Source organism: Heptranchias perlo, chromosome 11 (assembly GCF_035084215.1).
Source record: "Heptranchias perlo isolate sHepPer1 chromosome 11, sHepPer1.hap1, whole genome shotgun sequence".
Taxonomy (NCBI): Eukaryota; Metazoa; Chordata; class Chondrichthyes; order Hexanchiformes; family Hexanchidae; genus Heptranchias; species Heptranchias perlo.
The window spans coordinates 53,126,140-53,140,343 of record NC_090335.1 but is presented as its reverse complement, the minus strand read 5'-3'; the positions used below and the strand labels follow the sequence as shown (position 1 = coordinate 53,140,343).

At 38.8% G+C, this 14,204-nt stretch overlaps 1 protein-coding gene across 1 annotated transcript in view; it reads right to left on the bottom strand.

Annotated features, from left to right (window-relative positions):
* LOC137327344 (myelin protein zero-like protein 1) overlaps positions 1–14,204 on the bottom strand; it is a 61,813-nt gene that overhangs the window by 19,556 nt on the left and 28,053 nt on the right. The window lies entirely within an intron of this gene.

Below are 14,204 nucleotides of genomic sequence, written 5' to 3'. Positions count from 1 at the left end.
TCATTGCCTGGCGCGAATGTTACTTGCCACTTATCAGCCCAAGTGGGCATGGACTGCTTCATTATCGGAGTGTTCAGTTCCATTCGCAACCCCTGTGTAATCATCAGCGAGCATCCCCATTTCTGACCTTATGATGGAGGGAAGGTCTTTGATGAAGCAGCTGAAGATGGTTGGGCCTAGGACACTGCCCTGAGGAACTCCTGCAGCAATGTCCTGGGGCTGAGATGATTGGCCTCCAACAACCACTACCATCTTCCTTTGTGCTAGGAATGACACCAGCCACTGGAGAGTTTTCCCCCCGATTCCCATTGACTTCAATCTTACTAGGGCTCCTTGGTACCACAGTCAAATGCTGCCTTGATAGCAAAGGCAGTCACTCTCACCTCACCTCTGGAATTCAGCTCTTTTGTTCATGTTTGGACCAAGGTTGTAATGAGATCCTGGTGGAACCCAAACTGAGCATTGGTGAGCAGGTTATTGGTGAATAAGTGCTGCTTGATAGCACTGTCGACGACACCTTCCATCACTTTGCTCATGATTGAGAGTAGACTGATGAGGCGGTAATTGGCGAGATTGGATTTGTCCTGCTTCTTGTGGACAACTGAAGTCTCATCCCTGGAATCATTCTCGTAAATTTCCTCTGCATCCTCCCTAAGGCCTTTGCATCCTTCCTAAAGTGTGGTGCCCAGAACTGGACACAATACTCCAGTTGTGGTCAAACCAGTGTTTTATAAAGGTTCATCATGACTTCCTTGCTTTTGTACTCTATGCCTCTATTTATAAAGCCCAAGATCCAGTATGCTTCTTTAACCACTTTCCCAACTTGCCATGCCACCTTCAATGATTTATGCACATATACCCCCAGATACCACTGTTCACCTCATTTTCCTACTGAAATGCATCACATCGCATTTTTCCGCATTAAACTTAATCTGCCACATGTCCGCCCATGCCACCAGCGTGTCTATATCTTCCTGAAGTCTCACTATCCTCCTCATTGTTCACTCCCTTCCAAGTTTTGGGTCATCTGCAAGTTTGGAAATTGTGCCCTGTACTCCCAAATCCAAGTCATTAATACGCATCAAAAAAAAAAGCAGTGGTCCCAGCACCAACCCCTGGAGACCACCACTGCACACCTCCCTCCAGTCCGAAAAACAACCATTCACCACCACCACTGTTTCCTGTCCCTTAGCCAATTCTGTATCCATGATGCTATTGTCCCCTTTATTCCATGGGCCGCAATCTTAATAGCAAGCCTACCATGTGGCACTTTATCAAACACCTTTTGAAAGTCCATATACACATCAACTGCATTGCCCTCATCTACCCTCTCTGTTACCTCATCAAAAAACTTTATCAAGTTGGTTAAACATGATTTGCCTTTAACAAATCCGTGCTGGCTTTCCCTAATCAATCCACACTCGTCCAAGTGACTGTTAATTCTGTCCCGGATTATTGTTTCCAAAAGTTTCCCCACCACCGAGGTTAGACTGGCTGGGTTTATCTTTACACCCTTTTTTGAACAAGGGTGTAACATTCACAATTCTCCAGTCCTCTGGCACTACCCCCGTATCTAAGGATGTCTGGAAGATTATGGCGAGGACGTCCGCAATTTCCCCCCTTACTTCCCTCAGCGTTCTAGGGTGCATCCCATCCGGACCAGGTGACTTATCTATTTTAAGTACAGCTGGCCTTTCTAGTGCCTCTCTCAATTTTTAGCCCATCCAGTGTCTTAACTGTATCTTCCTTCACCGAGACTCTGGCAACATCATCTTCCTTGGTTAAGACCAATGCAAAGTACTCATTTAGTACCTCAGCCATGACCACTGCCTCCATGAGCAGATCTCCTTTATTGTCTCTAATCGGCCCCACCCCTCCTCTTACTACCGTTTAATGTTAACATATCTGTAGATGACTTTTGGATTCCCTTTTATGTTGTCATACTCTCTCTTTGCCCTTATTATTTCCTTTTTCACTTTGCCCTTAACTTTCTATATTCTCTCTGGTTGGCACTTGTGTTATCCACCTGACATACGCTGCTTTTTTCCGCTGCATCTTACTCTCTATCTCCTTTATCATCCAGGGAGCTCTGGCTTTAGTTGCCCTACTTTTATCCCTTGTTGGCATGTACCTGGTCTGTACCCAAATAATCTCTTCTTTAAAGGCTGCCCACTGTTCAATTATAGTTTTGCCTGCCAATCTTTGATTCCAATTTACCCAGGTCAGATCTGTTCTCATCCCACTGAAATTGGCCCTCCTCCAATTAAGTATTTTACTTTAGTGGTCAGAGTCCTTTTCCATAGCTATTCTGAACCTTATGATACTATGATCACTGTTCCCTAAATGCTTCCCCATTGACACTTGCTCCACTTGGCCCATCTCAATCCCTAGAACCAAGTCCAGCGATGCCTCCTTCCTCGTTGGGCTGGAAACGTACTGGTCGAGAAAGTTATCCTGAACACATTTCAAAAATCCTTCCCCTTCTTTGCCCCTAATATTATAGACTGGGATAACAATATTAGTATAGATGAATTCCTAATTGAAATGAAGACATTCACATCAGAGACAACATATAGCAAGCTTTTGTTAGTACTTCAATAGCACATCATGATAGCGTAAGAAAAGATTCAGGACCTTAGGCCCATCGCAATATGTTCAGCCAAAACAGTGAGTTTTGTGAAAAGATGCCTTCCAGCAGTGACATGAGTGAAACAGAACAGATGGCTCGTACACCTCAGCAGCAGTTCTGTGCCATCACCTAGTCATGCAAAATGTGGCAATTGATGGTTTTGAAAGTAATGAGCTCACAGTAATCACAGCAAAGAACACCCCCTGGCACTGATGAAGGTCTATCAGAACTAGTGTTGCACGTGCATCCTATGCAGTTTGCCAGTTGGTCATGCAGCCAACCACCAGCGCTATTATACTGTATTAGAAGAACTCCAAACTCCATAATTAAACTCAGAACTGAAATATACTGATGTTATATGAATTGTTTTGGTGCCCAAATTCATCTAAATTAATGCTATTAAAATATTGGTCATAATGGTACTGTATTTTATGAATTGAAAAAGAATAGCAAATGCAAAACAGGCTCTATTTCAATAGTTGTGTCAGTTTACTACAAACATCACATTACTTGCTGATGCACATTTGCAGAAAAAACAATTTCTATAACACACACTATCTCTGCATCAGTGCAAAATCCATTGCAAATGGTAATGACTGAAAATAAGCCTAAATTGAGAACCAAGCCCCAGACCATTTGTAAATCAAGTATAAAGCTATACTTTAAAAGGAACCATAAAGACAACGTATATAAGTCAGTAATAACAGCCGGTAACTCAAGTTTTAATCTCCTTTAACTAAACTCATTTAAAGCATTATAGAAACTTTTTTTTAAAAAAAAGCACAATTGATATTAACATGCAGAATGCTAGATTTCTTTCCAAAATTTAGCTGGCAATTTACCATAAGGATGGTAAAGTGATATGACATGTCAGGAGATGAAAGACATCATTCACAAAATGGCAGTTTAAAAAAAATTGTTAAATATTTCCCCTAAAAAGTGTTACAGCTTCAAATTAAGATGAAGGGGATCAAAACAATACAAATTGTAATAAAACATAGTTTTTATATTAAAAAAGGGAAAAAATATTTTTAAATAAACTAAAAAATGTATTTTCTCACCTTTTACTTCTGGCTTTCAGAATTCTGCAATATTTTTGGTTATGCTTCAATTTGCCTAGCTATATATCCGTATTAATGGTGTAAAAAGTGCAATTTTCATTTTGTAGCTATTGATCACACAGAAAATAATGAAGCGTCACTTCATTGCTAGAATGTTGCTCTTCAACTTGCAATTGTTGAAGTTCATGATCAGATTGTAAAATTCCTTGCTTAAATGCAAAACTCTGCTTAACTGAACCAAGTTGACATAAAACACAGCACAGATGCCTATGGAGGGCATGTTCTGATCAATTTCTACTTCATTTTTAGTCGTGTTTAATCCATTCTCTTCTGCAATCCAGGCTACCACCCTGCAGGTGTTGTCTCCATAGAAGCAGCCAATGCCATTCATAGGTTAGTCTAACAGGAGTCACAGAACAGAAATGCAGGAAGCAACCAGTCCAGTTCTCCCTCATTTCTCTTGATCTAAATAGCAAAACTCACTTGTTAAATTGCAAGTCAGAGCAGGAAGGTTTTACGCAAAATTCAAATTAAACTTAAGCCTCTGGCTCTACTGCTAGCATTAGATTTTCAGCCACACATCTCATACACAAACACACAAAGTTTTAAGTTTGTACATCCCCAGTGCAGTATTAAATAGTGCACTTTGATCATTAAGACTTTGCTCAATTTTGGCCACCACTTACTGGTATTCAGGATCAGCTCTTCTAATTTCCACTGAATTAGATGAAGGAGAAATAATTAAAGGAAAGTAAATCATGATAATATTCTGAATTATACTACATCATATAGCAATTAACAGTAGAAATAAAGATAGTAAATTGCCTCAAATTTACTAACTGCATTTATACTAAACAATTTACAAGTTTACACAGATCAATTCCTTTAGTCACATGCACATTGATTTTCTGGCACCATACATTATTGCTATACTTAATATTTTACAGAAAGCAAAAAAAATGCGAGCCACTAATTAGCTTTTCTGGCAAACATATCTTTTTCAATTAAATACACTGCTTTTCACATCTTTATTTGTGCTGTACATCACTACACACAAGTGTACCAGTTTTAGTTGGGGTGGTTTTGAGTAGAGCTTGCAAAGAACATGGTACTCTCAACACAAACAGGGCCCCAATGGATCTTTAAAATAGTCATTTAAGAAAATTTTTTATTCTAAATTTTGGAACCAACGGGTTCTCCCCTGAAACTAACTTCACCCTACTTTCCTCAATTTTCTCTCCTCTTGAAGGCATTGATTCCTTACTCATTATGATCCCTCTACTGCTACTTCAATCAAGATCAACCAACCATAGAAACAGGAGTTTTTCCTGGCCCACATGACTCAGCTACACTACCTGCAGTGCCAGCTAGACCAATGGACTTTGGAAACAACTTGGTAGTGTAGCACCTAACAATAGGGGAATTGAAAAATATACACGTTAGTTAAAAAAACTCAGGCATTATACCCATATGTGACTAATTCATGGCACAGGAAGTGTGAAACAGGAACTGTGCATTAGAATTAATACTTTTAATAATATGGATGGATTTAAAGTTTCTGTGGGTTGAGCCAAGAAATAAAAAGGTGCATGCTACAATACTGTTTGTCCTTTATAGACTGCCAAATTGTCAACTGAAGAGAAAATCTGCACACCATTGAGAGGTGTGTGGAGGTGATAAGGGACTTTAACCAAAAATAGACTAGGAGAATACATCTGAAGAGCTTTAAAATTGGATATTTCTAGAATGCATGCGATACTTTTTTCCTGAGTCAGTACATAACTAGCCATACAAGGAAAGCTGGCAGGCGGTGAGATTATGATAGCTAAAGAAAGAGCAATGTTGCTTAAGTGAATACTTTGCTTTGGTCTTTACAGGAAAGCAAAAGTTTTCAAAAGCTTGTAGACAAAGAATGAGAAGGGTCAGCAGTAGATATATGCATTAACAGGAAACAGATAAGGGGTTGAGGGTTCATGATTAAATGCTACAAACCCCAGAATACCGAAGGAGGCTAGTGAGAAAGTAGAGGAGGGACTTTACAAAATTTATTAAAGACTGTAGTAGTGTCAAAGGACTGATTGGTGCCATAGGTTACAGCTCTGTTCAAATACAGGAAAGGGATAAGCCAGCCAACTATTGACTGGTTAGCTTTATGTCAATAATAGAAAAACTACAAGAGACCATAATTACAGCCAAAATAAATTGATACTTAGAAGGACACAGATTGACCACTACTGGCCAGTTAGCTTAACATCGGTCATAGGGAAAATGCTCAAATCTATTATTAAGTAGGTTATAGCAGGGCACTTAGAAAATCTCAATGCAATCAGGCAGAGTCAACATAGCTTTGTGAAAGGGAAAGAGCGTTTGACTAATTTATTAGAGTTCTTTGAGGAAGTAACAAGCAATGTGGATAAAGGGGATCCTGTGGGTGTAGTGTACTTGGATTTCCAGAAGGCTTTTGATAAGATGCCACATCAAAGGTTAATACACAAAATAAGAGCTCATGGTGTAGGGGGTAACATATTAGCATGGATAAAGGATTGGTTAGCTAACAGGAAACAGAGGGTAGGCATAAATGGGTCATTTTCAGGTTGGCAAGATGTAACAAGTGGAGTGCCACAGGGATCAGTGCTTGGGCCTCAACTATTTACAATCTATATCAATGACTTGGAAGAAGGGACCGAATGTATGGTTGCTAAATTTGCTGATGACACAAAGGTAGGTAGGAAAGTAAGTTGTGAAGAGGACATGAGGAGTCTGCAAAGGGATTTAGATAGGGTAAGTGAATGTGCGAAAATGTGAACTTGTCCACTTTGGCAGGAGGAACAGAAAAGCAGTATATTATTTAAATGGAGAGAGATTGCAGAACTCTGAGGTAGAGGGATATGGGTGCCCTAGTATATGAATCACAAAAAGTTAGTATGCAGGTACAGCAAGTGATTAGGAAGGCAAATGGAATGTTGTCATTTATTGCAAGGGAAATGGAATATAAAAGTAGAGATGTTTTGCTACAGTTGTACAGGACATTGGTGAGACCACATCTAGAATACTGTGTGCAGTTTTGGTATCCTTATTTAAGAAAGGACATAATTGATTTGGAGGCGGTTCAGAGAAGGTTCACTCAACTGATCCCTGGGTTGAGGGGGTTATCATATGAGGAAAGGTTGGACAAGTTGGGCCTGTATACACTGGAGTTTAGAAGAATGAGAGGTGATCTTATTGAAACATTTTTCTAAAAAATTCGTTCATGGGATGTGGGCGTCGCTGGTGAGGCCAGCATTTTTTGCCCATCCTTAATTGCCCTTAAGTGGGGGCATATAAGATCCTGAGGGGACCTGCAGGGGTAGATGCTGAGGGGATGTTTCCTCTTGTGGGAAAGACTAGATCTCGGGGCCACAGTTTAAAAATAAGGGGTCTCCCATTTAAGACAGAGATGAGGAGAAATTTTTTCCCTGAGGGTCGGAGTCTGTGGAACTCCCTTCCCCAGAGAGCAGTGGAGGCAGGGTCATGGAATATTTTTAAGGCCGAGTTAAATTCTTGATTAACAAGGGAGTCAAAGGTTATAGTAGGTAGACGGGAAAGTAGGGTTGAGATCACAATCAGATCAGCCATGATCTTATCAAACAGCAGAGCAGGCTTGAGGGGCCTAATGGCCGACTTCGGCTCTTAATTTGTATGTTTGTATGATAGTCAACATGGATTTGTGAAGGGTATGTTATGTTTGATTAATCCGATAGAATTGTTTTGTTTTGAGAGAATGAAAGGTAGAGCAAGGGGGACATAACTCAAATGACTATTAAGCATTTGTTAATTTTCTGTAACGGACACGAGTTAAAAAAATTAGGGTCCAACATGATAGCCAAAAAAAAAAAATCGCAGTGGGGGGGTGGGGGTCTTTGTCATTTTTCAGTATTGGAACAAAAGCATCCAAGTGTTCAGAACAGTACCAGTTACCAGAAGTTACTAAGTCCTTCCCACCCTCTCCAACAATGGCCTGTTGCATCCAAAGCTGTGTATCCCACTTTATCTAGGCACATTGCAGGACAACATGCAAGTAATGCCAAAATAGTTTAGCTTCAAAATTATACAGCTCAGGATAAAAGCATAACAGGCTTACTGACAACCTGGCAGGTCGAAGAGTACAATGCTGGTTTGCCTCGACTACCTTGATGTTTAGTCAGAGAATAGGCCAGCAGACAATTTGGTTTATCTTTGTGTTCATAGTATTGGTAGTCATTAAATATTGGAGGTCAGGAGAGAATCCTATTTGCTTTGGGTTTCTTGTAGGGCAAGGCAGGTATTCTATTTGTCTTGTGCTGAGACTCCAACATTTGAATTCACTCTTCCAAATCAAAGCTGGGAAGCCTAAACTTCCTATTCACTGGAAGCACAGGTAATAAACCACAGACTACTGTCGTGACCATCTTCCACAGCATAGTAGGTGCTATCCTGGGGATACTGGTATGCTCTTTAAAAAAAAAGTCCAAACAGATCCTGAAGATAAGGAAGGCATTATGGACAGCGAAGGAGAAAGACACTGAGGTACCATCCTGTCAGTGTCCTCAAGAGCCCTAGCACCATCAGTGTTCGAATGACCAAAAATTTCAGTTTAAAATAAAATTTTGATCTGAATATGATTTGGTGAAGCCATCAGGTTACACTTTCCCACATGTCCACTATAAATGAAACTAATCCCTCTGCACTAAATGCATAAGCAACAGGGCTCCGGTCAAGAAATGGAAAAGTTAATAGTTAAAAATACCAACTCATCAGATAGATTAAACCAGATTTTAAATCTGCAGCACTGCTCACCACTACTGATTATGTCATTAAAAGTCCTTGCAATGTTCAATTTTAATAATCAAAAAGTTGGACATTTTGAGCCAGAGACTTTTCCATCAATACTGCTCTTTCCCTCCAGATAAAAAGGCCTCACTTTCCTGCGGCACTTCATCTAATAGCCAGGGCGACAGCTAATTAAATGGATTCAAGCGACTATCAGCTGATTCTTGAAGGTTGTATCATGATAGTTTGGTTATTTAGCTACTTTGAGCTTAGATAAGTTGTTAGTGCAGAGAAATACCAAAACAACTTCATTTTATGAGGGAAAAAAATGTTCAAAATCTAAAACACAGAAAATTGCGACATGCCCATCAGCTTCTCTTAGGGACTAAACAATTAATTTGTATTAATACAAAGCTGCATTATGGTTGGTAATTACAAAATATACTTAACATTTAAGTACTTAGGACCACAGTACTTAACAGTAAATTTTAATGAGGCTACACTCAGCAATTGATTAATGAACCAATGCCAAGGAAACCAGAGAAAGATGTAATTGCTTTAGGGCTGGACCTAACAATTGTGTTTTGACCACTATGTGACATTCAGTTACTTTTAAATATATACGGCTGCGTAGTACTATCCATTTTCTAAATTAAATTCTTCTGACTGATTTGTTAATATGTTTTTTCCCAAACAGCTAAACTGGTTAACCACTTCACAAAATAACATACAAATTACTACTGCAGTGATTATTATTAGATAAGTATACCACTAATGCAAAAGCTTCAATTTTTTCTGTTATATGCTCTCATAGTTCCATACTGTAAATTTAAATGCCATCTAATGTTAGAACACACTTCCTTTAAATGCCTTCCTACATTAGTAATACTTCATTTATTGTGTAATATAGTAATTTTACGTTACACAAAGATTACCAAACCTATACCCACTGGCTGGTCAACTGATGCTGGCTGTTCAACCAAATATTAGTAGTTTTTAAGTCTATTAGGTTAATTTCTGTTACAAATTTAGAGTCTGCTGTAGATACCTTTTTGGATTCAGTGTATCAGTTGTTCCCTGAAGTGACTCCCATGTCACTCATGTTCAAGTTGACTCATACGGCTCAATATCTACTAATAACAATAACAATCTAGGAGATGCAACAATGCATCCCCCTTGACATATGAACTGGATCCTATAAACTCAGACGCCTCCAAATGTGCTTTTACAGAGAGACGGCTGCAGTGTAGCAGAGAATGGTCAGAAATGATCTTGTTTAAGTCAAGAAAGATAACCTGATGTGGGGAAGCGTGGCTTGTTCTTTATTTTGTATTACGTGAAGATAAGTTGCATTAGGTGAATTAATTGAGTCCTATCATAACTGCTTATTGATTCATACCAGGTCTACTCTCACCAAGTGTTTGCTCAATTTGCCATCAGAGATTGGAGAACACAACATCCTAAAGACATGAAATATCTGGTTCAGGGTACAAGAGGGTACTATTGTTACATCCTCGGTTTACACTATTGTATGAGCAGTTAAGGACAGCGAGAGTCAACTTCAATAAAAAAAGTCATTCAGACCACTTATGGGAGTATCAGATACCACTGAACCTGGCAAGATAAAGGGTGCCACCTGATTTAATGTATATATTCTGGAGAAGGGGGAGAAGAAAGGAGCACTGCCACGTGAGAAGTAGAGGAAGACATAGCCCAGGTTAGCAAGAAGAATGGGAGATAGATGACTTGGATTTGGAGTGGCTGCCAATTTACACATGGCACCTGAAAAAAAAGGCCATTACATAAACAAGAATTCTTCCAAACCTTTAACAGGTGCAATAATTTTCCATGCTCCACTCTTTGTGGACTGACAAAGCTATCTGAGAAAACATGGAAGAGTTTCCTTCAGCTCCAACCTGGCTTGAAAAATTTAAGAGCAATGGGTAGGGAATGCTCTGGGCAGCAGACTTTGTACTACTTATTGCTAGCTCTTGATATTTCATGTGCAGTCGAAGTACAACAAAAGAACCTATCCAGGGCAATACTACATCCCAGAAAAAGAATACAAAATGTGGATATTTGAGAAGGAGAATCCAAGTGAGGATTTCACTTATCAAACCAAATGGGCTTTCAAGCAACTGGTGCAAGTAAAATGCAATAGTGGGTTAATTTCTGATGCTAGAGACAACTCTTGCCAGCATGAGTAATATAATACAGACCATAACAATCTGGAATTGATGTCCTCAACATGGTGGTACAGTTTGCAATCCAGGAAGTCCTTGTTTAGCAAGCATGCTCGGCTAAGAACGTTAAGCTCCTCACAGCTACAGGTTAAACATTGATATCTTCAGGGAAAAGTTACTTTGGGGAACACCAGATAAACTTAAATAGCATGGACTTTGAAATTTTAAGCCAAGAGCTGGAATTTGTTTGAATTCCCCAAAAGGGCTTTATACCTACAGTGTGCCTTCTCTTTAGGGAAACTGCTGGTTTGTGATTGCCTGATGACACTGTGAAGATCAGGAGTTTGTAAGGGGGAAATTACAGATGTAAAACCACATTCTGCCATGTTGTGGCACTGCTGAGCAATGTAGTACAGTACACTGGTTCATGGCATCTAATGTTAATTTTTTTTGATACTTACATACTGTAGGTATAATCATTTTGGTGATTTCAAACACATTTCATATCTGGTCTTAAAACTTCAAAGCCCATGCTGTTTAAGTTATACATATGTGGATCAGAACTTGTCTTTTTCCAGTTCAGTACCCTTATCTTTGACTCAGTTATCCTTTTCTATTCTTCCATTGAAACTATTTTGTGGTCATTATTTCCCAATTGTTCTCCTGTTCTCATCAATTATTTTCCCCATTTCATTTCCCAGAACTAAATCAAGCTTGTTGGACTTGAAACATACTGACCTAAGAAGCACCCAGTGCATACAGAGTTCTTTCAGGAAAAAGAGGGAAGAAAATGGGTCCATGTAGTCACTACTTTGACATCAAGGGTTTAACAGACTATTCAACTGAGGGGGGAACAGCAGTTAAACCTGGTCCTTTACATCCAAATAGCCATTACTTATGTGCAACTTTTGAGATTGAGCAGACAGTAAATATGTGCAAGCTGGTTGACCAGAGAAGTTGGACAACTGTGTCCAATCCTGCTCTCAGCAGCTGGTGCACATGCATATTTCCAGCAAGGGTCATTAAATAGGAACAGGAACTCTGCCATTATACCCTCCCTAACCCAAGGACATTGAGGCAAACTGTAGTGACCCCTACTCACACCCTGGCTAAGATCATTTAACCCAGTACCTGGAAGTTCCATGGTCTGTATGACTCAAGTACTGACTGGCTAAACTCATTGAGCCATCAGAGGAGTCCCTACAGGTGATCTTAATAGATACTTAGCACACAATTAATACAGTTTTTTTTTAAAAAAAAGATATATTATTGATAGGTTAGAGGTTACATCTTTTGCACAACATATGCTTATCATTTACTTCTTGAACTCATGAGCAATATTTTAGCTGTACAGATATTGAAAGCAATCAATATGCATATCATTGATGCCAGGTTCCCACACAGTCAATGACCATACCAGGGTTAGCAATTTTAGTTTAAAGGCAACAGCAAAATAAAGGCTAATTATTTCATTTTAAAAAAACATGGCAAAGTTGTGCCTCAGTGGATAAATGCAACATGTAGTACATGTTAAACCACACAGATGATAGGAAAGGTTCCAGGTTCAATTCTTGGTCTGTACAGAGTTAGCTGATCTCAGCCAAGGCTCGGGTGGGGAATACTGGAATTGGCCGTATCACCTCTGGTTAGAGAGGGAGTAAAAACAGCCATGGTTTCCACTGCTAATCATTATCCAATGTCAGCTGCTGGATAGCGCATGGGCCAGTAATCAGGTGAAATCAAGATCATAATCAGCAGATGAATGGCCAATTGACATTTGTTTAGGCTCACAGATGAAGGAGGGTCATTTTGATGAAAAGGTGGCTGCTAATGCATGTAGAATTGTATCCCCACCGGGGGTGGGGGAAGAAGAGGAGAAGAGAAGGCAGGGAACCATAAAATACAGTTCTAGTATATGAAAAATATTCAAAGTATTAATCTAAAAGGGGCATCCAGAAAAGTGTGCATATGCTGTTTTGTATTTGAATTAGGGTACTGACTAATACACTACTTTTAGCATCAGTATTTATTGCAGAAGAGAAAAAAATGGCTTTAAAACTTGTTAAAGGACAGCATAGCCTTAGGTACACTGCATAACCTAAGGCACAGAAAAAAAAAGTACTGACCTGCTGCAATTCAAAAGGCAATCAATTTTATGCCATTACTGAAGGTCAGTATTAGTCAGGTTGGCATTCTCTGAATGTGCATCAGACATGGGTACACAGCTTGTATAAAAAGAAACAGGGTCACGTATTTGTAGTATGCAACATCCACACTTTCAATTAATTTGACCAAGAGTGAATATTCTGGTTTATCCATTTAATTTCTAATTCCACAAAATAAAATAAAAATTGAAATTATCTCAATCCTTGATAAAGATTGTAAAGTTCACAAGTCTGGGTGGGGAGGAAAAAAAGTTGAGAAAAATTACTGGCCAAAAGTAGTCTGGATTTTGCCTTCAAATTTAGTACATGTACTAAACATGTACAGCATTGCCACTTTACAACCATGATGTTTTCCACTTTTGGAAATCAAAAACATCGCATTATACACAGTTCAATTTCACAAAGCCAACATTTACAAGCTCTTTGTAATGTAAATGGTTATCATTTTAACTAGAATAGCACTATAGTATATACACTGCAAGCTCTGCTCGCAATATTTCAGTGTATGCAAGATAAAAGTCTAATTCATAAATGTTTAGCAACATCAAAACAAACAATTTGATCAAAATTTTTTGTCCTATTTTGTATTCTGTTAATTGTTAACTCAGATCACAGACTCTTGTCCAATATTTTTTTGAAGTAATCATTTTTTCTATGGTTGTAAAATATTTCCTTATACAAATAATGATCACTGATATGCTACTGGAGCACAAATCATCTATTACAGAAGCAATTTCATTGTTACCCGTAATTTTTTTCTGTCCAGACAGAAATCAAAATTTATTTTGTTCAATTTGAGGTTATTAATTTCAGATCTTTTTGAAAGTAAAAGTATCAATAATTTGGTCAAAGAGAAACTAAACATTCATAACAAAATCAAAAGAAAATAATTGGGTGCATTTCTTATCCATAAATTGGTCTTTAAAGCTCACAGCACCATCTCCAATCTAAAAGGAATCCTACTGTTCTGTGATGTCTTAATTGTTTTTTTAAATGTACGCACATGTAGCATACTATGCTACAACAATAAGGGTGTAAACTGTGCCACTTAAAAGTATCGGTCACCTGAAGTTGAAGGGGAAAAAAATCAGTTCAGTGATCCCAAAACAGTGTATGTATCAAATCACACTCAGGCTACATTGAAGTGACTACTGGAGATACAAGCCTGGAAATTGTGGCCTAATAGTCAATGGACCACTGTCGGTAAAAGGATTTTCTTGGCTTATTTTTCACAATCCTAATATAAAAATAGAATTTTAAGCAACTGTGCAAACAGTCCCTCCCTCCGTTTCTCCCCCCCCACCCCCCACCCCAAGTGGAGTTTTCAGTTAACACTGCTCGGTCATTGGGCTTTTAATAGGACAGCACATTGTGGAAA